The 25,182-nt window shown below is 40.2% G+C and overlaps 1 long non-coding RNA gene across 10 annotated transcripts in view; it reads left to right on the forward strand.

The window, feature by feature from the left end:
* LOC107180860 overlaps positions 1 to 25,182 on the forward strand; it is a 78,238-nt gene that overhangs the window by 28,927 nt on the left and 24,129 nt on the right. For 4 of the 10 annotated variants that reach the window (XR_006218908.1, XR_006218899.1, XR_006218901.1 and 1 more), the window contains exons 4-5: positions 10,319 to 10,449; positions 19,379 to 19,554. The exons of 2 other annotated variants lie outside the window; for them this stretch is intronic. This is a non-coding gene — a long non-coding RNA (uncharacterized LOC107180860). The remainder of the gene's footprint in view (positions 1 to 10,318; positions 10,450 to 19,378; positions 19,555 to 25,182) is intronic. 4 more of the 10 variants (XR_006218902.1, XR_006218904.1, XR_006218903.1 and 1 more) reach the window with 2 other exon arrangements.

A 25,182-nucleotide genomic window follows, 5' to 3' on the forward strand; every position in this document is an offset into this window, starting at 1 on the left:
GCCAGCCCTGGGATCATGACCTGAGCTGAAATCAAGAGTTGGACACTCAACTGACTGAACCACCCAGGTGTCCCACACACCTGGCTTTTGATGTATTCTTTCTATTTTTCACACAGAAAGACTAATGTGTTTGTTTGTTTGTTTGTTTAATAGAAATTCTAGCCAACAGCTTGAAGCTACTGGTGAAAGAAATACACATTCATTGTGTATTCAGACCTCCCGGCGTATTCAGACCTCTATAGCTTCCTATGGTAGATGCCTCTGGGTTAATAGATCTTAGTCTCTTTGGCGTGTGTGTGTGCATGTGTGTGCATGTGCGTGTATGTGTGTATATCTATATATACATATGCCACGTACAAATATATATATCACAGAAACAGAAATATAGCTGTGAAATAAGATCTTCACAGAACAAGAGCATAAACATCTAAGTAATGCCATCTTGGTATAGAATATACTGTGTATCTAAACAGCATGTTAGAGGCTTTTCTCATTTTCTTATAAAACCATCTAGGATGGATTTACTAGAAATGTCATCAGACAATTCTCCCTGATTATCAGTTTCTTTTTTTTTTTTTTTTTTACGTTTTATTTATTAATGACAGAGAGAAAGAAACAGAGCATGAACATGGGAGGGGCAGAGAGAGGTGGAGACACAGAATCCAAAGCAGGCTCCAGGCTCTGAGCTGTCAGCACAGACCCTGACGCGGGGCTCGAACTCACAAACTGTGAGATCATGACCTGGGCCGAAGTCGGTTGCCCAACTGACTAAGCCACCCAGGCACCCCATCAGTTTCTTTAATTCAATGTTTACGAGGGCATAAATGTCAAAATAAGTTGTTTTATATTTATTAATCTTATATATTCAGATATTTTTATACTTTATGAATTTATGTATTTTACAAGTGAAAAGTGCAGGGGATTTAGCTATTCTTATGATTCCACCTATGTAAAAAAAAGTAGATAAAAAAGGTTAAAAGAAAATACATAAAATGATAAACTAGATGTCTGGGGGTATTTTTCCTTCATGTTATTTTCATGTCATTAAAAAATTCTCTATAATTATCTTAACAATTTGCAAAAAATAAGTACCATTGATTTAGCATGTTTATAGAACTCTGGTGATTTTTAGTATATTTGATGATTATTGTAAAGGTTTCTAGTCTAAATGCAATAATTTAACATTTTATATTTTAGGTATAATTTCAGTTTGTTCCTTTTGAAAAAGAAAGTTTGTCCCACAGCATTCTCAAAATAAGATCAAAAGGTACTGAGTCAAAGTGAACCAACTTTAAAATACTCTCAAAAAATATCTTGCATATTATTTATTTCTACATTACATATGCATATTGCTATAGTAATATATAATGTACATTATAAATAGTGCACAGAATTTTTTTTAAGTTTATTTTTTATATGTAGAGAGAGTGTGTGGGAGGAACAGAGAAAGAGACAGACAGACAGACAGACAGACAGAGACAGAGAATCCTGAACACTGATAGTATGGAAGCCGGATGTAGGGCTTGAATTCATGAACCATGAGATCATGAACCGAGCCAAAATCAAGAGTCAGACACTTAACCGACTGAGCCACCCAGGTGCCCCAATACACAGATATTTTTAAGCATGAAATAAAAATATCAGTAGACATGTGATCGTTTCTTCTGATATCCCCAGTGGATTGTCTTGTGTAGCCGTGAAGAACACACACCAGACACTGGAGAACATTGCCTTAGAAAACTAAAATAAAAGTTAAATAACTCAGGGTTTCACACTTATTTACATTCTGTTTTCTTTTCCATCATTAGAAAAATGTCTTTTGAAAGTAAATCCACACTGGGTGTGGAGCCTGCTTAAGATTCTCTCTCTCCCACTGCCCCTCGCCCACTTGCAAGCGGGAATACAGGTGCATGGATGTGCAGGCCCTCTCTCTCTCAAAAAAAAAAAAAAAGAATACTGAAAGTCTCTGAATTCAGGAGAGGTCACATAGGGAGAAAAAATGATAAATGTTTCAACATGTTTACAAAAGTATATTTAGCTTAATATTAAAATTGCCTTAACACTGGAAAAACAAAACATTAAAAAAAATCCATTATGTTTCAAACAAAAAGTCATAAAAATCATAATTGTCCTCCTCAGTTCATTCAGTACCATGTTAATTCTTGTTTTGTTTGAATCTACTTTTTTTGCTAGTCCCAGAAATTCTTACCTAGTTCAGTTTTATAATCTTAAGGTTATTAGCAGCTTGTACTCAGTTCTTTCCCTCAGTCTCACTGAAAATGAAACACATTTGCAGGAAGCTTTTGTAAAAGCATCTGAGTAAAAGTGTAACAGTCTATAAATAATAAAAGACTTAAAAATGGCCATGAGTGGGGCGCCTGGGTGGCTCAGTCGGTTAAGCGTCCGACTTCAGCTCAGGTCATGATCTCGCAGTTTGTGAGTTCAAGCCCCACGTCGGGCTCTGTGCTAACAGCTCGGAGCCTGGAGCCTGCTTCGGATTCTGTGTCTCCTCTCTCTGCCCCTCCCTAACTTGTGCTCTGTCTCTGCCTCTCAAAAATAAATAAATGTAAAGAAAAAAAATATTTTTAAATGGCCATGAATAAAGATCTTACTAGAGTTCGTTACAATGCAATTAATAAGGAAATTTGGTTATTTCTGTGACACACAACATTTCAAGATAATAACATACTAGGAATCAGATTTCTAGGACTTTTCATTCAATTTCTAAAAATACTTATTTTAATAATATATCTACACAAATATAATCTAAGAGGATTAATATCACTTATTTGACAATGCTTCATATGTAATTTAATGTACCAAATAAGTAATCAGTTTAATTTCTCACAAAATCTTTGCAGTCAAATGATCTACCAATGAGCTATACCCCCTCTCACAAAATCATTGAAATGTTCAAGGGACCCTCTGGAACATTTCAATTAGATTGTAGTCAAAATACTTCATTTTAGAATTTGATTTTGAGAATTATGTCAAAAAATATCAAAAGGTTTGAACATTTGATTAAACAGAATCACAAATCATTATGCAACAACAGTAATTATCCATTTAACCAAAATGACAATAAAAGATACCAAAGGCAAATACAGAACATTACAGAGTTGTGAGCAAAATTTAGCTCTTTTAATATTAGAACTCAGTTTTCTTGAGTAATCAGAGACCTGATAAACATAGGAAATAATTCTGGCAAATAACTTTGTTTTCTAGGCAGATAACTTTAAAGGTAAGGAAAAACTTGTTTACAATTCCTTATTAACAGCAGACCAATAGTTCAAGAAAACTTTGTTCTTTTCACAAAGAGCAAGCAAAATTTAATATTGCACCAGTCTACTTTTCTGTTTGTTTGTTTTTTTTTTAATTTAAAAAAAAATTTTTTTTTTAATGTTTATTTATTTTTGAGACAGAGAGAGACAGAGCATGAGCAGGGAAGGGGCAGAGAGAGAGGGAGACACAGAATGTGAAGCAGGCTCCAGGCTCTAAGCTGTCAGCACAGAGCCCGACACGGAGCTTGAACTCACGGACCGTGAGATCATGACCTGAGCCGAAGTCGGCCGCTTAACCGACTGAGCCACCCAGGCGCCCCATGTTTTTTTTTTAATTTTTTATGTTTATTTCTTTTTTTGAGCAAGAGAGCAAGCTGGGAAGGGGTAGAGAGAGAGAAGGAGGGAGAATCCCAAGCAGGCTCTCACTGTCAGCACAGAGCCCAGTGTAGCTCCAATCCATGAACCTTGAGATCATGACCTGATCTGAAACTAAGAGTCGGACAGTCGGACTGAGCCACCCAGCATCCCACCAATGGACTTTCGATACTAAAACAAATTCATTTACTTAAATATATCCTAACCTTAGCCAGTACTGACCACACATGAAATTCCTTTCCAATGATATCTTCTCTGTAAACCTTCTACAACTTTCTTTTTTACATTCAGATTTTATCCTAAGTTTTCCCTCTTTGAATAACCAGCCTCACTTTAGGACAATTTTTCTTTTTTCTCAACAAATATGTATTTCTATTTCTTATACTTTTTCTTACCAAACACACATATCTTATTTTCCTTCCATGCAAAGACATTCCCTTATTATTTCCAGTAGGCCTAAATTACATGTATTAGAATTCTTAACTCTTGGAAATCTTAATTTCTAGTAAAAACTAAGTAGTAAGCAGTCGTGAACTGTTATGCCAGCGTTCCCATTATGGAAACCAGAACTACCCCTCAAGCAATAACAGCTGCCAGGACAAAGAATTCCAACAGCCCAGACCACTCAGACCCTTTTGAACCCTCTGGAGTGACCTCCAGAATGATCGACAACTTTCTTGCCCTCGTTATAGTACTAAAATCTCCACCTAAGGAGGAACACAAGAGGAACCCAAGCTTCATTTACATAACATACAATGTGTGTATAGACATGTTTCCTTAAGATGCATGGGAACCTTATGCCTGCCTCTACATATGATAACAAGTCTTTCCTATCTAAATATTAGTCCTAACCTAAATAAAAGGAACTTATCCAACTTCACGCAGGGAGTCACAGCTTTGGAAGTTATTCCCTGTGATCCCCTTATTTGCTGCAAATAAAGTTTCCTTTTTGCGACAAGTCCACCTGGTATAGTTTCTATCTGTAACTCACCAAGGAGTGAACTCACGTTAGTTCAGTTACAAAAAATGAACTTACTTGACTTTCAATAAATACAGGCAGAATAGAAGTTTTATATTTAATGCTGATTACTCTAAAGACATATCTAAATAAGCCAAACTTAAAATACTTTAATATCACTACTAGATATTTATCCAAAGGATACGGAAGTGCTGATTCGAAGGGGCCTATGTACCCCAATGTTTATTGCAGCGCTATCAAAAATAGCCAAAGTATGGAAAGAGCCCAAGTGTTCACCTACTGATGAATGGATGCAGAAGATGTGGTGTGTATATATCTATATCTATAGATAAAGGTATATACAATGGATTATTACTTGGCAATTAAAAAGAGTGAAATCTTGCCATTTGCAGCAATGTGGATGGAACTAGAGTGTATTATCCTAAGCGAAATAAGTGAAGTCAGAGAAATACATATCATATGATTTCTCTCATATGTGGAATTTAAGAAACACAACAGATGAATATAGGGAAAGGGAAGCAAAAAGAATATAAAAACAGAAAGGGAGGCAAACCATAAGAGACTCTTAAATACAGAGAACAGACTAAGGGCTGCTGGCGAGGTTGTGAGTGGGGGGGATGGGCTAAATGGGCAAGGGGCATTAAGGAGCACACTTGTTGGGATGAGCACTGGGTGTTCTATGTAAGTGATGAATCACTAAATTCTATTCTCGAAATCATTATTACACTATATGTCAACTAACTTTGATTTAAATTTAAATAAATAAATTAATAAGATAGCTTTAATATTGAATATTTTCTGAGATCACATGAACTTGAAAAACATTAGTGTCTATTTTTCTGAGTTTTAAAATGCCCAATTCTTGTAAGTCCTTGCTTTCAAAACAACTAAATAGAGCTCTTCTTTTTTTGAATGCAGTACCCATTCTTTTTATTTTTTTAAGTTTATTTATTTATTTTGAGAGAGAGAGAGAAAGCAGGGGAAGGGCAGAGAGAGAGGATCCCAAGCAGGCTCCGTGCTGTCATCGAAGAGCCCAGCACAGCACTTGAACTCACCAACTGAGATCATGACCTGAGCTGAAATCAAGATTCAGATGCTTAACTCTAATGGAGCTCTTTTACAAATTAATTTTAGCAATACTATCTGGAGGTAGAGAAAATATCTCACATTTACAACACATATGAACACACAAATAGACACATGCAAACAAAAATCTTACAGCTTTTGTTTTTTACTAACATTTGTGGCGAGGACACTATAGGCCCCATTTCCAAATATCTCCGTTTTCCCCCTGTCCCCCCTTCCCCAATGGAAAACTTTTCCCTAAAATTTGTATTTCAAAGAGTTGCTCAGGGTGTCTGGTGGGTGGCTCAGTTGGTTAAGCATCTGACTTTGGCTTGGGTCATGATCTGGAGGTTCATGGGTTTGAGCCCCATGTTGTGCTCTCTGATATCAGCACAGAGCCTGCTTCAGGTCCTCTGTCTCCCCCTCTCTCTGCCCCTCCCCCACTTACATGTGCACACGGTGCATTCTCTCTCTCAAAAATAAAAATGTTAAAAAAAAAACCACACAAAACAGAGTGGCTTTTAGGTCCTAGAGAAGATGAGGGTAGAAAATTTACATCATAGGGGCTGCCTGGGTGGCTCAGTTGGTTGAGCATCCAACTCTTGATTTCATTTCAGGTCATGATCCTAGAGTCGTGGGATTGAGCCCCACATCTCTCCCTCTGCCCTCTCCCCTGCTCATACTTGCTGTCTCTCTATGATAAAAAAAAAAAAAAAAAAAAGGAAATTTACATCATAAACGCATAGAGCATGTACACAAGTTTTCTCCAAGGTGGACTTTTTAGGACATCTTAGCCTCTTACCAGAAGTGCCAGAGCTTTGGGGGGGGAAAAAAAAAAAAAAAAAAGCCCTTTTAGCAGTTTGTATTTTTAAAAGGTCTTTCCCCACCTCCTTCATTTTTTTTTTCTTCAGGCAGGTGGTTGTGGGCTTTATTTACATTTCTTTTTTTTGTTTCTTTTAATGTTTTTATTTATTTTTGAAGGAGAGAGAGAGACAGAGATTGATCTGGGAAGGAGCAGAGAGAGAGGGAGACACAGAATCCGAAGTGAGCTCTGGGCTCTGAGCTGTCAGCCCTGAGCCCGACGCAGGGCTTGAACTCAGGAGCTGTGAGATCATGACCTGAGCCGAAGTCAAATGCTTAACCAACTGAGACACCAGGTGCCCCACTTTATTTATGTTTCAAAGACATGATCAGATTTTTTATTTCAAGGGACAGAGAAAGAATGTAAAAACTTTGTTTTTTCTTGAGCTTCAGGGTAATTGCTATTTAAAGTTTACCTTCCTTTTCTTAAATACAGGACAATTTTGTTCCAATATCCTGATCTTTTATTCTATCTACAAGCATTTTGAGAGGAATAGGTGAAGTTTGGAGATTGGTAAACATAGGTGGGCTTTGACCTGCTTCTATACTTGCATTTCTGGTTTTGTAGAGATTTGTAAGACAAAGACAGTTGTTTCTAATTCTCCAAAGAACTGGATAACAGCCTGAATATCAAGAGGCTGGCCTACCTTTTAAACTAAATTTGTTTCTTTTTTGTTTTAATTGTTTTTTTAATGTTTTTATTTATTTGAGAGACAGAGCATGAGCAGGGGAGGGGCAGAGAGAGAGGGAGACACAGAATCCCAAGCAGGCTCCAGGCTCTGAGCTGTCAGCACAGAACCCAACATGGGGCTCAGACTCACAAGCTGTGAGATCATGACCTGAGCCAAAGTCAACTGACTGAGCCACCCAGGCGCCCCTAAATTTGCTTCTGTATATCAGGAGATTTTTAACTAAAATGGGAATAAAAAGATTTATACCTATGTAAAGTTTGTGTCTGGGAGCAAGTATTCCTGTGTCCTCAGAGGTCATTCTAGCTGGACTAAGAATCATATTAACAAGAAAAAATCAAATTTAATAGGCATGGGAATGGGGAGTCCACATAGGCATGGAAATTCCAAAGACAGTCAAGAGGAGGTGTGTATGTCACTCTGAACTAAGGAGAAAGGGTTCAAGGCCTGGGATTTCAGAGGAAAGAATGCACTTCACAGGGCAATAAGAGCAGATGTTTGGTAATGAGATGCTCGCCCTGCCACACAGATGGCCACTCAGATAAAATTTATCTCTGTTAATAACTCTTTCTGGGAAAGACCCCCAAGTTAGAATTTTCTGTGTGGTTAAGGGAGGGACAAAAGTTTCTCTTGAGCCATAGAGTCTCAAGTGCCTTCAGCTCAAAATAACCCACAGGCTGAGGTGGCACATTCTGAGGGGTCCTGTCCTGAACCCCTTCGTCTGTATAAAACATTTTAACAAAAGCCTTCTTTCTTTCTGGTTACACAATTCAACCTTGGCTTCTGTGAGCTCCTGAACATTAGCCTTCCAAATCAACAGTCAGAGGCTTAATCGACTGAGCCACCCAGGCGCCCCTAACCATCCGACTCTTGATGGTTCAGGTCATGATCTCATGGTCGTGAGTTGGAGCCCCATGCTGGGCTCTGCGCTGACAGTGTGGAACCTGCTTGGGATTCTCTCTCTCCCTCTGTCTCTGCTCCTCCCCTGCTCACTCACTTGCTGGCTCTCTCTCAAAATAAATAAATAAGCATTAAAATTTTTTTCAATTTTTTAATTTTTTTTTAATGTCTGAGGCTGTCACAGCCTGGTTACAGAGCCCTAGGAGGTAGGAGCAAACAAGCCTACTGCCAGTCTTGGGTGCTTTTGCTAAATTCATTTTCTGGCTTTCGCATTTACATGAGCTACCTGTATACTTTGAACCTAGAGACTGGCCAGAGTGCTCTCTGTAAATCTCTTAGGGAAAGGGGAAATTAGCAAAGGCAGATGGAACTGGATTTTAAGAAGGGGAATTTACGTTGGATGTGAACATTTGTTTTTTTTAATGTTTATTTAATTTAGAGAGAGAGAAAGAGAGAGAGAGACAGAGCATGAGCATGGGAGGGGCAGAGAGAGGAGGAGATGCAGAATCCAAAGCAGGCTCCAGGCTCTGAGCTGTCAGCACAGAGCCTGATGCGGGGTTCAAACCCACAAGCTGTGAGATCATGACCTGAGCTGAAGCGAGACATTTAACCGACTGAGCCACCCAGACGCCCCATATTTATTTTTATCTTAAGTCTAATGTCTGTTCTTTTATCTCGTCAAAGGAGTCCCTAAGGCAGGCCATTATACTAAGAAGACAATTGAGAGCTATCTATAAAGGATGTATATATATTTTAAATATGTCCAATTTAAAGGATTCATCATCTGGCCATTGACAAGTGTGATCTCCTAATAGCAACTCAAACCAATAAGCCTTTCAATGACTTAACCGAAGATGCAAGAGGCATCCAGAGAGAGGGCACAGGGGCTGCAGACCCCACGATCCAAAAGTTTACAACCAGAATTAGTCTAAGAAAGCAACAGCATCTGTTGCACAGGCGGTAAGGATGGCTTAGTGAACGCGGTGTCTCCGGTCGCCCACGAAAGCGCGAGACACCTCCAGTCACAGACCTGCTAATCTGTGACACTAGGCAGATGCCGCTGCACCCGAACTAAGGTGAATTTGCTCCGTGGTCAGTCACAGGTGGAGAGCACACCAGGTGGAGTCACACAAGGAAACAAGAATGTCACAGCAAATGACTCCCTGTGCAGGATTCAGCATGGTTCTTTTTTGTTGTTAATGTTTATTTATTTAATGTTTATTTATTTTTGAGAGAGAGACCGAGTGCGAGCAGGAGGGGGGCAGAGAGAGAGGGAGACACAGAATCTGAAGCAGGCTCCAGGCTCTGAGCTGTGGGCACAGAGCCCGATGCGGAGCTCGAACCCACAAACTGTGAGATCATGACCTGAGCCAAAGTCGGACGCTTAACTGACTGAGCCACTCAGGTGCCCCTTATTTATTTATTTTTGAGAGAGAGAGAGAGAGAGCAAGCATGAGCAGGGGAGGGGCAGAGAGAGAGAGGGGGAGAGAAAGAGTCAGCACAGAGCCTGACTCGGGGCTTGAACTCACCAACCATGAGATCATGACCTGAGCTGAAATCAAGAGTTGGATGCCTAATTGAGCACCCAGGTGCTGCCCGCACCTTGAGTGGGTTCTTTTTATTTAGGGTTTAGGATGAATATTCATGAAGGGGAGCTTCGCCATTGTCTTTAAAGTGGGCATGAGTTTGCACAGGCGTACTTGGAAAACATGCCTGTACGTACATACTGGGTCATGGTAGTGAAGCTTCTGCTCCTGGGACTGAGGCCTTAACGTTATAAGGAGGCAAAGGTAACTGTCAACTGTCAGTTAATTTGTCAACTGTCTCAAGTAAGGACTGCAGGGGGTCTTGCTTACCTTTGAGGTGGGGGGGAGGGGGTGGTTACCACTGATTTATTGTCTCTGATATGGTTAGGCTATCTCCTGGCCTGGTAGAGATTATTCATTTTTGCATTCCTTTTGTTCCTTTAAAATCCTTAACAACTGAGGTTTTTGCATTTATTTAGAATTCTGACACCCTCTAGGAAGAGCTGGTAGGGCATATAAGAATCACGGAAGATAGCTGGGTGCCTAAAATGGCTTGTCTTAGGTCATGAGAGTTATGACTCATCTTTCTTTTTCTGGGAACCTCTAACTCTCTGCTTCCACTACCGGAATGGGACTTTCCAGCACTGACAAGCAATGAAGGCTGAGAGAACAAAGGAACTTATGGCCTGTGACCTCTCATGACAAACACCCCTAAGAGCTGGCATGTCCAGAGACTCGGAACCCTATTCAACTGGCCTGCAAAGTGCACCCTGGTAAGTGCATCTTCTGGATGGTGGAAACCAAAAAGAATATTATTGATGAAGTTTTGGGGTGATGGTGGGGTTCATGGAGTCCAGAGCCTATGGCCAAGAGAGAATTCTTGAAGACATCTTTGGTGCAAAAGGGTAATTTTATTAGAGTCTGGGGACAGGACCCGTGGGCAGGAAGAGCTGCACTGGGTCAAGACGGGGAGTCATTGTATACTCTCAGGTTGGGAGGGGTCAGGGATAGAGTAAGTCTCCAAGGAACTCTGGAAGCAAGGTTTCCAGGAGCTTGAGGGGGGCTAGCTGTTCCTAGGGAAACGCCATTTATTACCATTTAATAAAACCTGAGTCATGAGACCCTTCAGATGTTTATCGGGGGCCATAAACTTAGAGCATAATTGCCAGCATATATCTTGGGGCAGTTGAGATAAAGGAGGTAGACTTACAGGATCTGGAGGCTGGGACTATGTTAAGCCAAGGCTCTCTTTTGCTTCTAGCAAAGTGTCATCATCAGGTAGCTGAGCTCCTTGAGGGAAGTTACTTTGCCAGTTTCAAGGATTTGTCAATGGGCTGCAGGCAGTAAGAGAATTTAATTTTTCATTTGCCTTAGTTTCTCATATTACCATGGCAAGCACTTAAACCTCTTTCCTTTGTTCTTGGGTAGCCAGGAGTGTCAGAATATTCCTCCTGGGGGGTGGGGGGGTGCCGGCCTATATTTTGCCCTCAGCTTACCCCAAGCTCCCTCATGGTTATCACTGGTCACAAAGACAAACTCTTAGGGCATAGAACAAAATGAAAGGGAAAAATCTCATCCACTTTTTCTTATATGCACATTAGCAGCTCTAAGCAGCCTTGGATCTCCTGTAACCAAACTAATACCTGGGAAGGGTGTACTATGGGGTTGGGTATTGTGTGCTGTTTTACAGTGCACCAGGCTGCACAGAAATTTTGAGGTTGGCAGGTGACCTAGTGTCAATCTAATCCATTCCACGACTAACTTATCCTAACATGGGAGTCTTCAAGTTAGGTGGTCAGTGTTCTAACAGCTGGGAAAGTACTCTACCCGTGCTTACCCGTGGCTTGGGCTTCCAAGATGTCCCTTGGCAGCAGCCTTTACCTCATGTGCCCATGAACCCACAGCAGTTTCTATGACAAATGACATAAAAGACATAGACAAAGAAAAACAAAAAGACTTATCTGGGAGAGGAAATTGATCAGTATTCCACCAAATTTCCCAAGAGTTGCTAAGCCTGAGTAACTAGTTCCACAGGTATTTTTCTCCTGCTAATCTAAATTAAGAAAGAAAAAGAACGCTGATTACTCTCACTCCACAGGACTCCACAGATAGAGATCTCAGGAGACCAACGTGGTAAGAAATCTTACCTTCTGCTGGCTGTTTGCCAGATTTCCCAAGGATCGCTACAGCTGTGTCAGGGACAAGCCATGTGCAATGAGTCCAAGTATCTTGCCAAACAGTCCCAACTATTGAGGAGGAAGAAATTTTCCTCTATCCAAATTTCTTGATAGCTGGACCATCAAGAATTAAATTTACCTGAGACCGGCCGATTAACAGGAGAAAATCAAATTTACTACGTATCTGTGGGGAGTGCACACACATGAAATTCCAAAGAGAGTCAGGCAACGGGAAGCTTATTTGTGACATCCTGAGGTGAAGAGAGGAGTAGGGGTCTAGAGATCCAAAGGGGAGGAAGGCTAATAGCAGGAAGGTGAGAAGAGATTGTGGTAAACAAAGGTTGCCCTGTTGTGCAAATACGTTTCTCAGGTAAAGAAGAATCTCCGTTCCTAGCTCTATTCCTGGTACAGGCTCTCCTGTCCAATGTAAATTTAGGCAGTTGAAGGGGAGATAAAGAGCTTTTCCTGAACCTGCTGGGTTTTGATTGCTTTTAATTTAGAGTAATCTTGATGCCCAAGTGGCCCTCCTTGGGGCAGCCTGTCCTTGGCCCCTACAGAATTTTATGGGAAAAGCGGGAAATATCAATGAAACAATCAGGCACAGCCTATAAACTAGATGTTGCCAGAGCAAGGATAGGCCACATCTAAGACTCACGTTAATGTGCAATCTAGAGAGCTGTCATTGTATAAAAACAAACGCCACTAGCTTACATTAGAAGAGGTTTTGGCTGCTTCTTTTCGCCGTCTAGGACACTCTTCATCCAGAATAAGCAAATAGTTCAAGGAATTTAAGCAGGAGCTCAAAAGACATTTCCAATCTAAATAGTCTCCATATTTTCACAAGAATGCCAGTTACAGTATGGGAAATTAATATTGACCCATCTACAGAGGGAAAAATATCTTGTCTCTGAAGTGCAAGGAACCTTCTTGCACTGATGCAAGAAAATACTGAGTAAGGTGTATCACTGTTAAATGTATAGTTAATAGACCAATCAATGTTAGGTCAAAGCCTACAAAGAAAGGGTCAGGGAGGTAAAACTAAAAGAAAAACACATCGGTTTTGTTTGTCCAGATTCATAGTGTAAACATATGGAGTAGATTATCTCCAGATGGAAGTTAAATGAATCAGCAGTGATACCTTGATGTTTAGAGTTTTCATCAAAATTATTTAGGAGAAGCAAAATTAGCTGATTTAACTTTTCTCTGCTCACTGGATATACAAATATGTACGTGACATAAGTGACCTGACTGACACACACATTTGTGCATCATTCTTTTGTGTCAGCCAATTAGCTGCATTAGCGTAATTCTTCCTTTTTAAAGATTTATTGGGGGGGGGGTGGGGAGCTATCAACCACATTTTTGGTACATTCAGGAAGTTAGAATGGACTACATTGTTCGAGTTCTTGGGCATGAATATGGCATTGTGGTTTTGGAGAATACATGCTGAACTCTTTAGCAGTGAAATGTCACAGTGCCTCCGACTTACTTTCGAACAGTTCAGAGAGAGAAAAAAGCAAATTGCTCAAATGCTATCAAGTGGTGAATGCAGGCAAAGATTATATGTAGATTTATCATACTATTATATCCCTTTTTTGTAGGTTTAAAATTAAACGTTGGAGGAAAATGATGTGAAACAAAAAGGCTCTTGAAGCTTACAAAACAGTTTTTCCCCTTGAACCCTTCTGTAAAGAAGCAATATTCGTAGCTTTAGAGGCTATTTAAAACCTGTTTTTAACTCCTGAATCATAGTTTGATTTGGCTGAAATACAGGTTTATGACCAAATGCTAAGCTTTGGTCTTCCCAAAATATTTTTGAAGGAAGGCAGTATAGGTAACTCAAAATGAATTTGCAAAATGGGACTCTCTGGCATCAGACCAGGGTGATAAAAATTGGAGGGATAGCTGCTGTAGGTAGAAAATACGACTAAATCTGGGCATGTCTGCTCATAGTTAAAACTGACATGCTAGTGTACACATTGGATTAATGACATATACCTGAAGACTTAGAGGAATATTTACAAAGAGTTCCACTGTGTTTGTATCAGTGAGGGTCTAGGCAGAAAAATAGAAACCGCTGTTTGAAAGAGAGGATTTAATGCAAGGAATTGGTTACACAGGTGATTGTACACCTGAGGCTGAGAAGCCCTGCGGACAGTGAAGCAACTCAGAGGTAGCACAGCAAGAGGCCGCTCCCTCCTCTAGTGCAGAGAGGGGACTTTGGGAAGAAACGGTGCCATCAGAGCCCGAAGCTGGGGCTGCCCGTGGGGGCTGGAGCCAGGGCCCTGGAGGGAGGGGCTGCTCCATGGGAGCTTGAGCCACCATGGAGACATCCCCTGCCAGAGATGGGAGGGAAGAAATCTCTGCCTGTCCCCTCCCTCCTCCGAACACTCACCAGTGCTCCTCAGTGGCCAAACTTATGGGGGGAGATACAGGGTGAGCAGGTTTGGGAAAAGTGATCTCTTGTGATAAAGAGCAGAGAAGGGAAAGGGCAAGGGCTGGACCTGAGAGCAAGCAACTAGAGAAGAGAGAGGAACACATATTATATCTCCTTGCTAAAATTTCTCATATTCACAGTCAGATGTGATAGTTATGAGGGAGCATGAGGCAAGCTGAGGGCAAAATACAGGCTAACAGCAACCCCCGCCACACCCAGGTGGGATATGTGTGATAGTCCTCAGACACTCCTGGCTACCCAGGAACAAAGGAAAGGGGTTTAAGTGCTTGCCAGGGTGATGTGGGAAACTAAGGCAAATGAAAAGTTAAATTCCCTTACTGGCTGTGGCCCATTGACAAGTCCTTGAAACTGGGCAAAGTGACCTCCTTCTAGGAGCTCAGCTGCCTAGATGATGATACTTTGCTGGGGCAAAAGAGAATCTTAGCTTCACCTTATCCCAACCTCCAGGATCCTGTAAGTCTACTTCCTGTATCTCAACTGCCCCAAGAAATATGCTGGCAATCATACTCCAAGCTTAAGTCCTCCTGATATACATCTGAATGGTCTCATGACTGAGGCTTCATGAAACAGTAATAATTGGTATTTCCCCTACCTCAAGGTCCTGGAAACCTTGCTTCCAAAACACCTTAGAGACTTATTCCATCCCTGACTCCCTGCCAACCTGACGGTATATAGTCATGACCCCAGTGCAGCTCTTTGGCCCATGGGTCCTATCCCAGCGCTTTAATAAAATCACCTTTTTGCACCAAAGACGTCTTCAAGAATTCTTTCTTGGCTGTCAGTTCCAGACTACCCTACCATCACCCCCAAACTTCATCAATAGGCTTTTAAAAAACAAGAAGAGATATGAAATTCTAGCAATAATAGTTGAGTCGATTTAAGACTAGTGAGAAAATACTAACATCTTTAAAAAGGTTGTGGGGGGGGCACCTGTCTGGTTCAGTCAGTGGAGCATGTGACCCTTAATCTGAGGGTGATGAGTTGAGTCCTGCTTTAGAAGTAGTTATTACTGGGGTGCCTGGGTGGCTCAGTCGGTTAAGCGTCCGACTTCAGCTCAGGTCATGATCTCACACTCCGTGAGTTTAAGCCCCACGTCAGGCTCTGTGCTGACAGCTCAGAGCCTGGAGCCTGCTTCGGATTCTGTGTCTCCCTCTCTCTCTGCTGCTCCCCTGCTCATGTTCTGTCTCTCTGTGTCTCAAAAATAAATAAAAACATTTTAAAAAAATGTTTTGAAAAAAAAGAAGTAGTTATTACTTCAAAATAAAATCTTAAAAAAAAAAGACTAATGAGAAAACAAGATTTGAAAAACAATGTATTCTAACTATATCTGGATTTATTCAGGATTGCTATAAAATATCAAATTTATTTTGCATCTTTAGTAAATAGATAACTGTCTTATAGTTATATCTGCTGTTAGTATTGATGGGGTTTTGGAGTAATGGGGGTCCAGAGCTGATTAAAGCAACTAAAACACGGGGATAAGACCCAGGGGCAGAAAGAGCTGCACTGGGGGTGTGAAGAGTGACTGGTTATATACTGTGGAGTTGGGGGAGATAAAGTCAAGAGGAAATTTCTTAAAGGGATTTCCATATGCTAAAGAAGACTCACAGATTACTGGAGGCCTTATCATTAAGACAGTAGGGAGTTCCTGGAGATTAGGCTATTGATAAGATTGCCTGCCTTTTTCTTGTAATTCCCTAAGATATTTGTAAACTGATGGAGACTCAGGTCCTGTGATCTCTATCAGTTCAACCATTTGTTTTCTGTCCTTTCCTTTGTTCTTGGGCAGTCTGGAGTGCCTAAGGAATATCACACATATCCCATGGTGGGGGGGGGGGTGGTTGTGAGCTTGGTGCATTGCCCTCAGCTTGCCTTATGCTCCTTCGTGAGTATTACCTAACTCATGTGTGAACAAAAATATGTGAAGAGTGGAATTGTTTTCCAGGAGAATTTATAATCTTACATTTTGAATACCTAGTTGCCTGAAGGTAGAGCACAGTCCCTGTGATATTGAAACAACTCTTAGGACAGCTGGTATAAACTATGGAGCAGTATCTTTGTTACTGTGTGTTTAAGTATCATTCTATATTCAGTTATCAACTGGCAGGGAGTTGTACAATATGACAATATCACAGAAGCATGGATTTAACAGTAAAAAAAAAAAAATCTGCATTATTTTTTTCTAGGTAGACCATTTTCTAGAAAGGGAAAAAATTCTGGGATAATGTTTTAGTCTGTAGACTACTTCAGGGGAAGAAAAGAAAAATTAAAAAAACAAAATAAAACAAAGAAGCCCCAAACCCTTGCATTTCACCAATTCTACTTCCCTCTGTAAAGAAAACTTCTCTGGGGAGAGAGAGACTGAAATGCCTCTTAACTTACTTCTGTCTCATCTAGACCTTTTTTTGATACTAGAAGCAAGTGAATAGGGATGGGATTGAAGGTTGGTGGTAGTGATGAGGGAGCATAAGGCAAACTGAGGGCAAGGCATGAGCGACAACACCTCCCCCCCAGCCCTCCTCCATAGACATGCTCCACCCCCACCGCCCAGGTGGGATATGTGTGATATTCCTCAGTTACTCCTGGCTGCCCGAGGACAAAGGAAAGGAAGGAAAACCAATGGTTAACTGATAGAGGTCACAGTCAAGCTTGACCTGAGTCTCCATCAGTTTGCAAATGTCTTAGTAAATTACAAGAAAAAAGGCCACCTTATCAATAGCCTAATCTCCAGGAACTCCCTACTGTCTTAATGATAATTCTTTGCTAGAGGGAAAAACAACTTTAGTTTGACAATAGTGAGGACTCCAGTAATCTGTGAGTCTTCTTTCGCATGTGGAAATCCCTTTAAGAAACTTCCTCTTGACTTTATCTCCCCCAACTTCATAGTATTTAACCACTCTTTACAACACTAGTGCAGCTATTTCTGCCCCTGGGTCCTATCCCCACACTTTAATAAAATCATCTTTTATGCACCAAAGACATGTTCAAGAATTCTTGGCCATCTGCTCTGAACCCCCATCACCACTCCAAAACCCCATCAGTAGGATGAGGGAGAGATGATTTATATGGGAGAAACAACAAGATCTAGTTGGCTTCAGTCGATGAATCCATGCTTAGAAAGTCATCATAAAAGGCAGTCTAAATTAAAGATCATAAAAAAGCAGAGGCATTTTATTCAGCTTGCACAATCAAAAAAAATTTCAGTTATTTGACGTTAAAAATTGAAAATTTCAGGAGCACCTCGGTGGCTCAGTCGGTTAAGCGTCCAACTTCGGCTCAGGTCATGATCTTGCAGTTCATGGGTTTGAGCCCCGCCTGGATCTCTGCTGACAGCTCAGAGCCTGGAACCTGCTTCAGGTTTTGTGTCTGCCTCTCTCTCTGCCCCTCCCCTGCTCACATCTCTCTCTCTCTCTCAAAGACGAATAAACATTAAAATTTTTTCAATATAAAACTCTAAATTCTAGCTTCTCTTATACATTGGGACACTCTGGCCACACTAGGCCCTCATTCCTGTCTGGCAGACATTTGTTGGAGCATGTCTTTTCCAGTTCTCCGTGTCCCAGCTTTACCTGGTTCAGTCATGCATGCAGCTTGCCTGGCCCCTGCCAGTAATCCTCTTTTCTTTCTTCTTTTCATTTTAGACTGGATAAGGATTTGCACTAGTTATCGCCTCCATGTTCTCTCCTTTTATATTAAATCAGCTTCTATGACACTTAAGAGTCCACTTGATAAGTCACTAGTGGTATCAGTGAAACCCCAGCTCAGAAATTCTAGCAAATACTCCAATGATACATCATTTCACATTCTTTTTGAAAGTTGGTGATGCAGGCTTGCTGGGACTGAGGACCCAGAGGTGGGTCCTGCAGGACCTGCCAAGAGGGTGCCTTGGCTTCCAACAGGATGGAAATCAAACGCAGCTGAAAGGAAGCGAGAGTGGTTTATTGAAGACAGAGAGTATAGGAGCATGAGAGACTAAGAAAGGAAAGGAAAGAGAGTCTTGGTCTTTGCTTGGGGCCTGGGATTTTTACTGAGGACAGTGGTTTGGTGTATGTGACTTCTCGGTAATCCAGGAACGAAGATGAGTATTTAGGTGTTCTCCGTGTCTCCTGTCCCCTTCAAGGACCTTCTAGCTGGACTAAGAATTGACATGAGACAGATTAACAGGAGAAAATAAATTTTAATTTTGTACGTATGGGGACTCCACACAGATGTGAAAATTGTAGACAGGCAAAACAAGGTATATATCATTTTGAACTAAGATGAAGAAGATAAGGGTCTGGGACTTCACAGGGAAGTAATGCAATTCACAGGAAGATGAAAAAGAGTAAATGTTTGGTAAACAAATGTTTGCGGGTCCCCCAGAAACAACGGGACATAGGGGACTGAGATAAAACAAGATTTGCTAAATTCCTCCCTGTCTACCATACTAGTTCATAGTATAATGTAGCCATCTATGGTAATAGATCTCTTCCTAGAGCAGGTCCTCTATCTAAAATGTTATAGGCAGTTGGGGAGATAAGGAACTTCTCTGAATCTGCTGGGTTTTGATTGCTTTTATTTTTATTCTTTTTTAAAAAAATAATTATTTATTTACTTATTTATTCTTAAGAATAAGAGAGAGTAAGCAGGGAAGAAGAACAAAGGGAGAGAGAGAAAATCTCCACACCCAGCATGGATCCTGACGTGAGGTTCGATCCCACAACTCTGGGATCATGGCCTGAGCCAAAATCAAGTGTCAGATGCTCAGCCGACTGAGCCACCCAGGCGCCCCTTGATTGCTTTTTAATTCAAAATAATCTTTATGCCAAAGTGGCCCAATTTGGGGGAGGGGTGTCTGCCCTCGGCCTTTATACCAGTTACAACTTATTCGATGCCTTGCATTCATGCTGGACTATCGGCTTTTGATGGTAAAGATTCAGTTTTTTATATAGTCATATTCCAAAGTGGATAGACAAGAGGTTCACTGGCTCAATAAATAGATGAAAATACACAAAGAAAATTTTTGCTCAATTGCTGCTAAAGTAAAGCTATAGTAATCAAATATAAAATTATTTTTTGGATTCCTAGCAACCAGGACAAAGAGAGAAGCAGCCAAGAGACTTGGCTTGTGGCCTGTCTATGTTCTATGATTAGTCTCTGTCCCAGCAAGCAGTGTGGAACAAACAAGCAAGCAAACAAACACTCCAGCTAACAAAGTCACTCTGGATCCCTAGCTGCTAGTGCCCTGAGGAGCAGTTGACGGGGTGCGTATCACTGGTCTGGGTTTCAGGACAGGACTTTGGTCTCTTGGAGGAACACAGTCAGAAACTGCTTTTCAGATGAGAACCTAGTTGATAAAAAACAAAACACCAGTCTTGTTGTTTACAATGGTTTAGGAGGTGGCGGAATCTCATAACTAGTCCCTGGCCAGCAAGGCTAGAATGGGACAAGCTTCATTTGTAGGAAGTGACTAGAGCTAATGTACTAAACTTCTCACTTTCTGAATTGGTCACAGAGTCTAGGGAAGGGTCAAGACTGCAATGGTTGCAGAAACTTTAATAGAGAATCAGGAGGAACATTACAAATTCTAAATGCAATACCAAACAAGTTATTTAATCTAACGATGTGTCTTATTGTGCCATAGTGATATGGGAAAATGAAATAAAAATAGTGAAATATTAGAGGGAAAGGTGAGACACGCTACAAAAATGCTTTCTTTCTTTTTTCTTTAAAGGATATTGTATAAGTTTATTTATTTGTTTGTTTTGAGAGAGAGAGAGAGGGCACAAGTGAACGAGGGGCAGAGAGAGAGAGAAGCAGGGGACTCACTTGAAGTGGGGCTTGTGCTCACTGGATCAGGCTGGAGTTTACCTGATAGGGGGTTCAAGCTCACCTGTTGTGGGGACTTGAACTCACAAACTCTGAGATCCAAAGTCAGATGCTTAACGACTGAGCCACCCAGGTACCCCCAAAATGCTTTAAAACTCCAAGATTTTGATGTAAGTTATACTGAAAATTATTCAGCAAATGCTCAGTAAGCTAGACTCCCTTATTCTGTGTATGCATGAACACCATGCTATACAATTCAGGGACCCCTTTGAGCTCCCTCTGGTGGCACACTAATCCTTAGTGATTATTAAATATTTTCAAGACTTTCTGGTAAATTAAAAGAAAAGAAAGAAGAAAAAGAAACTGTTCTATATTCATCAATTGTGGCTTTCATTAAAAATAGCTTTTTAGGGAACACCTAGCTGGCTCAGTCGGTGGAGCATATATGACTCTTGATCTTGGGGTTGTGAGTCTGAGCCCATGTTGGGTACAGAGATTACTTTAAAAAAATAGTTTTTTAGTTGACTAGTCTTAAGTACTCAAGTAAGTGAAAAATGAATTTTCCAGAAAACAGCTGCTAGAAACAGATCCATGGATAAATGGAAACCTGATGTAAGACAGAGGTGGCCTGGTAGATGAAAAAAGAAATACAAAACAACTGGAAAGTGAGCAAATTATATGATTAGATTTTTCACAGTAGAGGGAGCATGTATGGGCAATAAACATGGAAATATTCTTTTTATTTTTTAAAAGCACCTCACAATTAACTATATTCTTTAAAAAAAATTTTTTTTTAATATTTATTTGTTTTTGAGAGAGAGAGTATGAGCAGAAGAGGAGCAGAGAGAGAGGGAGACACAGAATCTGAAGCAGGCTCCAGACTCTGAGCTGTCAGCACAGAGCCTGACATGGGGTTCAAACCCACAAACTGTGAGATCGAGACCTGAGCTGAAGTTGGACGCTTAAATGAGTACACCACCCAGGCACCCCAATAAACATGGAAAGATTCTTTTTTATTTTTTTTAAATTTACATCCAAGTTAGTTAGCATATAGTGCAACAGTGATTTCAGGAGTAGATTCCTTAGTGTCCCTTACCCATTTAGCCCATTCCCCCCTCACATCCCCTCCTGTAACCCTCTATTTGTTTTCCATATTTAAGAGTTTCTTATGTTTTGTCCCCCTCCCTATTTTTGTGTTATTTTTCCTTCCCTTCCCTTGTTTTCATCTGTTCTGTGTCTTAAAGTCCTCATATGAGTGAAGCCATATGATTTTTGTCTTTCTCTGACTGACTAATTTCCCTTAGCATAATACCCTCCAGTTCCATCTACGTAGTTGCAAATGGCAAGATTTCATTCTGTTTGATTGCCGAGTAATACTCCATTGTATACATATACCACATCTTTTTTATCCATTCACCCATTGATGGACATTTGGGCTCTTTCCATACTTTGGCTATTGTCGATAGTGCTGCTGTAAACATGGGGGTGCATGTGTCCCTTCGAAACAGCACACCTGTATCCCTTGGATAAATGCCTAGTAGTGCAATTGCTGGGTCGTAGGGTAGTTTTATATACATGGAAAGATTCTTAACCTCATTAGAGAACAGAGAAATACAAGCTAAAACCAGTGAGCTACCATTTCACGCCTACCAGATTGGCTAAAAGTTAAAAATCAGTCAATTCTTGATGTTGATGAGGAAGTGGAGCCACAGAAGCTCTCATAATGCCCCTGATGGGACTGTAGAGTTGATATTGACTTTGGGTAACAATTTAGTATTGCCTCGTAAGTTGGAAAAAAAAAAAGGAGAGAAAGGAAAAAAAAGAAAATACCATTTCTAGTGATTTGGCATTCCATTCCTAAGTATTTACCCCAGAGAATCTTTTAATATACACTAGCAGGCATGTGCAAGAAATTCTTAGTTGCACTGTTCATGTTACCAAAAACCTGGAAACATTATTAAAGGATAAAACTTGGTGTGTTCAAATAATGAAATACTATGCAATGGTGAAAAGGATGAACCACAGCTATAAGCATAAATATGGATGAGAACCTCAAAATACTGAATGGGGGGAAAAGCTATCACAGAAAAATACTTAAAATATGATTCCAATGTATAACATCAAGGACAAGAAAAACTAAAAAAAAATATGACATAGGAATATATACGTAAGTAGCAAACGTGTATTTAGAAAGTAATTCTGGTGTTTATTATTCCTTAAACTATATATTGTATTCTACTCTTTCATCTATGATATATTTCATAGTAATAAGGAAAAATAGAAAGTATTGATTTAATTTTCTATTCTGTGAGAGTAAGGATTACCCCCTTCCTCCTGGTCTCTGTTTCACATCATTATGAGACTAGCTTTCCTGTTATGGTATCCTTAACAACCAGATCCCTGCTCCAAACAAAACCAAGGCTTCCTGTTCACCATAGCATGGAGTATGATAGCTTGTGTAATAGAGGATTTAAGCTCCTCCCTAGTCTGATCCCATTGAACCTTTCTCAGCTTCTTTCCTACCACCTCATTTACTGCAGTGACATGGCTCAGCTCCCGGATCCAATACCAAAACATACTTTGAGTTTTCTGACTTCTTGGTCTTTGCTTCTGACATTCTTACTACATGTTAGTTTTAAGTCTAAAAACTGTACTTTTTATCACCAACAAGCTACATACCAGCAATAGCTATTTTGCATTTTTAAAATAGGCTATTGTTAATATTTTGTAAAGAGGAAGATCATCACGTCTAAAGCAACAGACTTTCATTTTCACTGAAAAATTCAGACACTGGTGTGTTTACCTGGGATTATCTGGTATTACCCTTCTGACAGAAGAATCTCTTGTTTAAGCTGAGCTCATCTTGTTTTTGCAATATGATGATGGAATTAAAGATCCTGACCACTCATATGAGTCTTACAACTATAATGGAATTATTAATGCTTTGTGTTTGTACTACTTGCCATTGGTAACATAGCCATTCAGTTGATTATCAAGTATCACTAGAAGATGTCTTCCTCATTTTACAGTTTAGGAAACTAAAGGAAAGAGAGAAGGCTTTAATTGCTAAAAAAGCATGGTTTGGTAGGTGGGTTTAAGTTATTGCATCAGTAGCAGAGATAAGAATGGCAACGACAATAATGTCCTGAACATAAAAGGCTATCAGGACCTAAAATTTTCCTGTTAACCTGAACAACTTGACTTATGGAAAAATTTACAAAATAAAGATGGATTTATTCAACAAACATTGGCTGGCCACCTGCCAAAATGCAAGGCAACATGTAAGGTACCTGACAGAATCACAAAGATTAATATGATGTGGTCAGTGTCTCCAAGAAGCTTACAAAGTAGGAGGGGGAATCTCTACCAGTATTTTTGATCAGATACTATACTAGCTTTTGTATGTGGGCTGAAGACAAGCATTGTGCTCTTGGTTAACACACTAAAAAGAACACCTCATACTTTTCCTTTACCATTAAAAGCCTTCAGGGGGCGCCTGGGTGGCTCAGTCGTTTGGCGTCCGACTTCAGCTCAGGTCATGGTCTCGCGTTTCATGGGTTCAAGCCCTGCATGGGGCTCTGTGCTGACAGCTCGGAGCCTGGAGCCTGCTTCTAATTCTGTGTCTCCCTCTCTCTGTGCCCCTCCCTTGCTCATTCTCTCTCTCTCTCTCTCTCTCTCTCTCTCTCTCTCTCTCTCAAAAATAGATAAACATTAAAAAAAAAAAAAAAAGACCTCAGAATGCATTCAGTAAATTAGCAAGCATACCAAGGGGGAGGGAACATTCTGACCTATATCAGCATATTGTTTTTCATTCAAATAGCTCTTAGTTCACTGGAGGCTTTACATGAATGTTTATTACAATATTTATTTTTCTTGATTAAGATGATAGCAGGCAACTAATGAGTTCCATAACACAAAGTAGAAATCTCCACCTTCCGTATAAACAGGAATATCCAGACATTAGCAACTCTGAAACTTAAAACAAATCAGAAAAGCGATTGCATGAAACTGTGGGCAATGACAGTCTTTTGTAAATGTGTCTGATGTAAGGTTAGCACAGTTACAGCTCTAAACTGTTATGTAAGTCTTAGTCCATCATACGGCTGCACACATGCCTTTGAACTAAGTATAAGTAACATTTGCTGTGAACAGTACACATTTCCCAGAATTCTCAAAATCTTTTCTTTGTCCTTTAGTTCAATTACTATTATGAAAACATCATACAGTACAGACTAGCAATATTGATGGCAAAATTATTAGTAATAAAGGGAGTTTTGCATTATGGATCCTTGAATGAGCTCAAATAGAAATAAATCAGAGGAGTATTTTGTTGATAAATGATTCTACCTGCTATCAAGTAGGCAGCACATTGAAGGAGATCACTTAGGAATAGGAATTTCTTTTTTTTTTTTAATGTTCATTTTATTTTTGAGAGAGAGTGTGCACACAAGCAGGGGAGGAGCAGAGAGAAAGGGGACAGAGGATCTGAAGTGGGCTCCACGCTGACAGCAGAGACCCTGATGCGGGGCTCAAACTCCCCAACTGCGAGGTCATGACCTGGGTTGAAGTCAGACGCTTAACCAACTGAGCCACCCAGGTGCCCCAGGAATAGGAATTTCTATGCAAAAGGTTATTTTTCTACACACATACCAATCTTTATAGTTGAACAAACTAAAATATATTAATTATTGAATTTTAGAAACTATTAAAGATTATTTAGACTCAGATTTATAAACTTTTTAACAGCTGCACCCTTCCTTTACACAAAATCATGCACAATAGCCCAACATATAAAACTAATAAAATAGAACTATCTAGAAGGGAGTGGAAAATTCTTCTTTATTTAACAAATGGAGAAAACAAGGAAGGTACATCATGAGGTTTTTGATGAGAAGGATGGCTCACAACTGAAAGAGTTTGCACTTGACTGCTTTGACAGAGTACTTTGTCAGAAGAGAGGACAGTCTTGCAATTCAGAATGAGAATCATGAGAAACCATATTTCCTATTACATTCCCAAAAAGTAAGTTATTACTAAGTGAGATGTGTCTTCTACCTATAGCA

The sequence above is a fragment of the Panthera tigris genome, chromosome B3, assembly GCF_018350195.1.
Source record: "Panthera tigris isolate Pti1 chromosome B3, P.tigris_Pti1_mat1.1, whole genome shotgun sequence".
Lineage (NCBI taxonomy): Eukaryota > Metazoa > Chordata > Mammalia > Carnivora > Felidae > Panthera > Panthera tigris.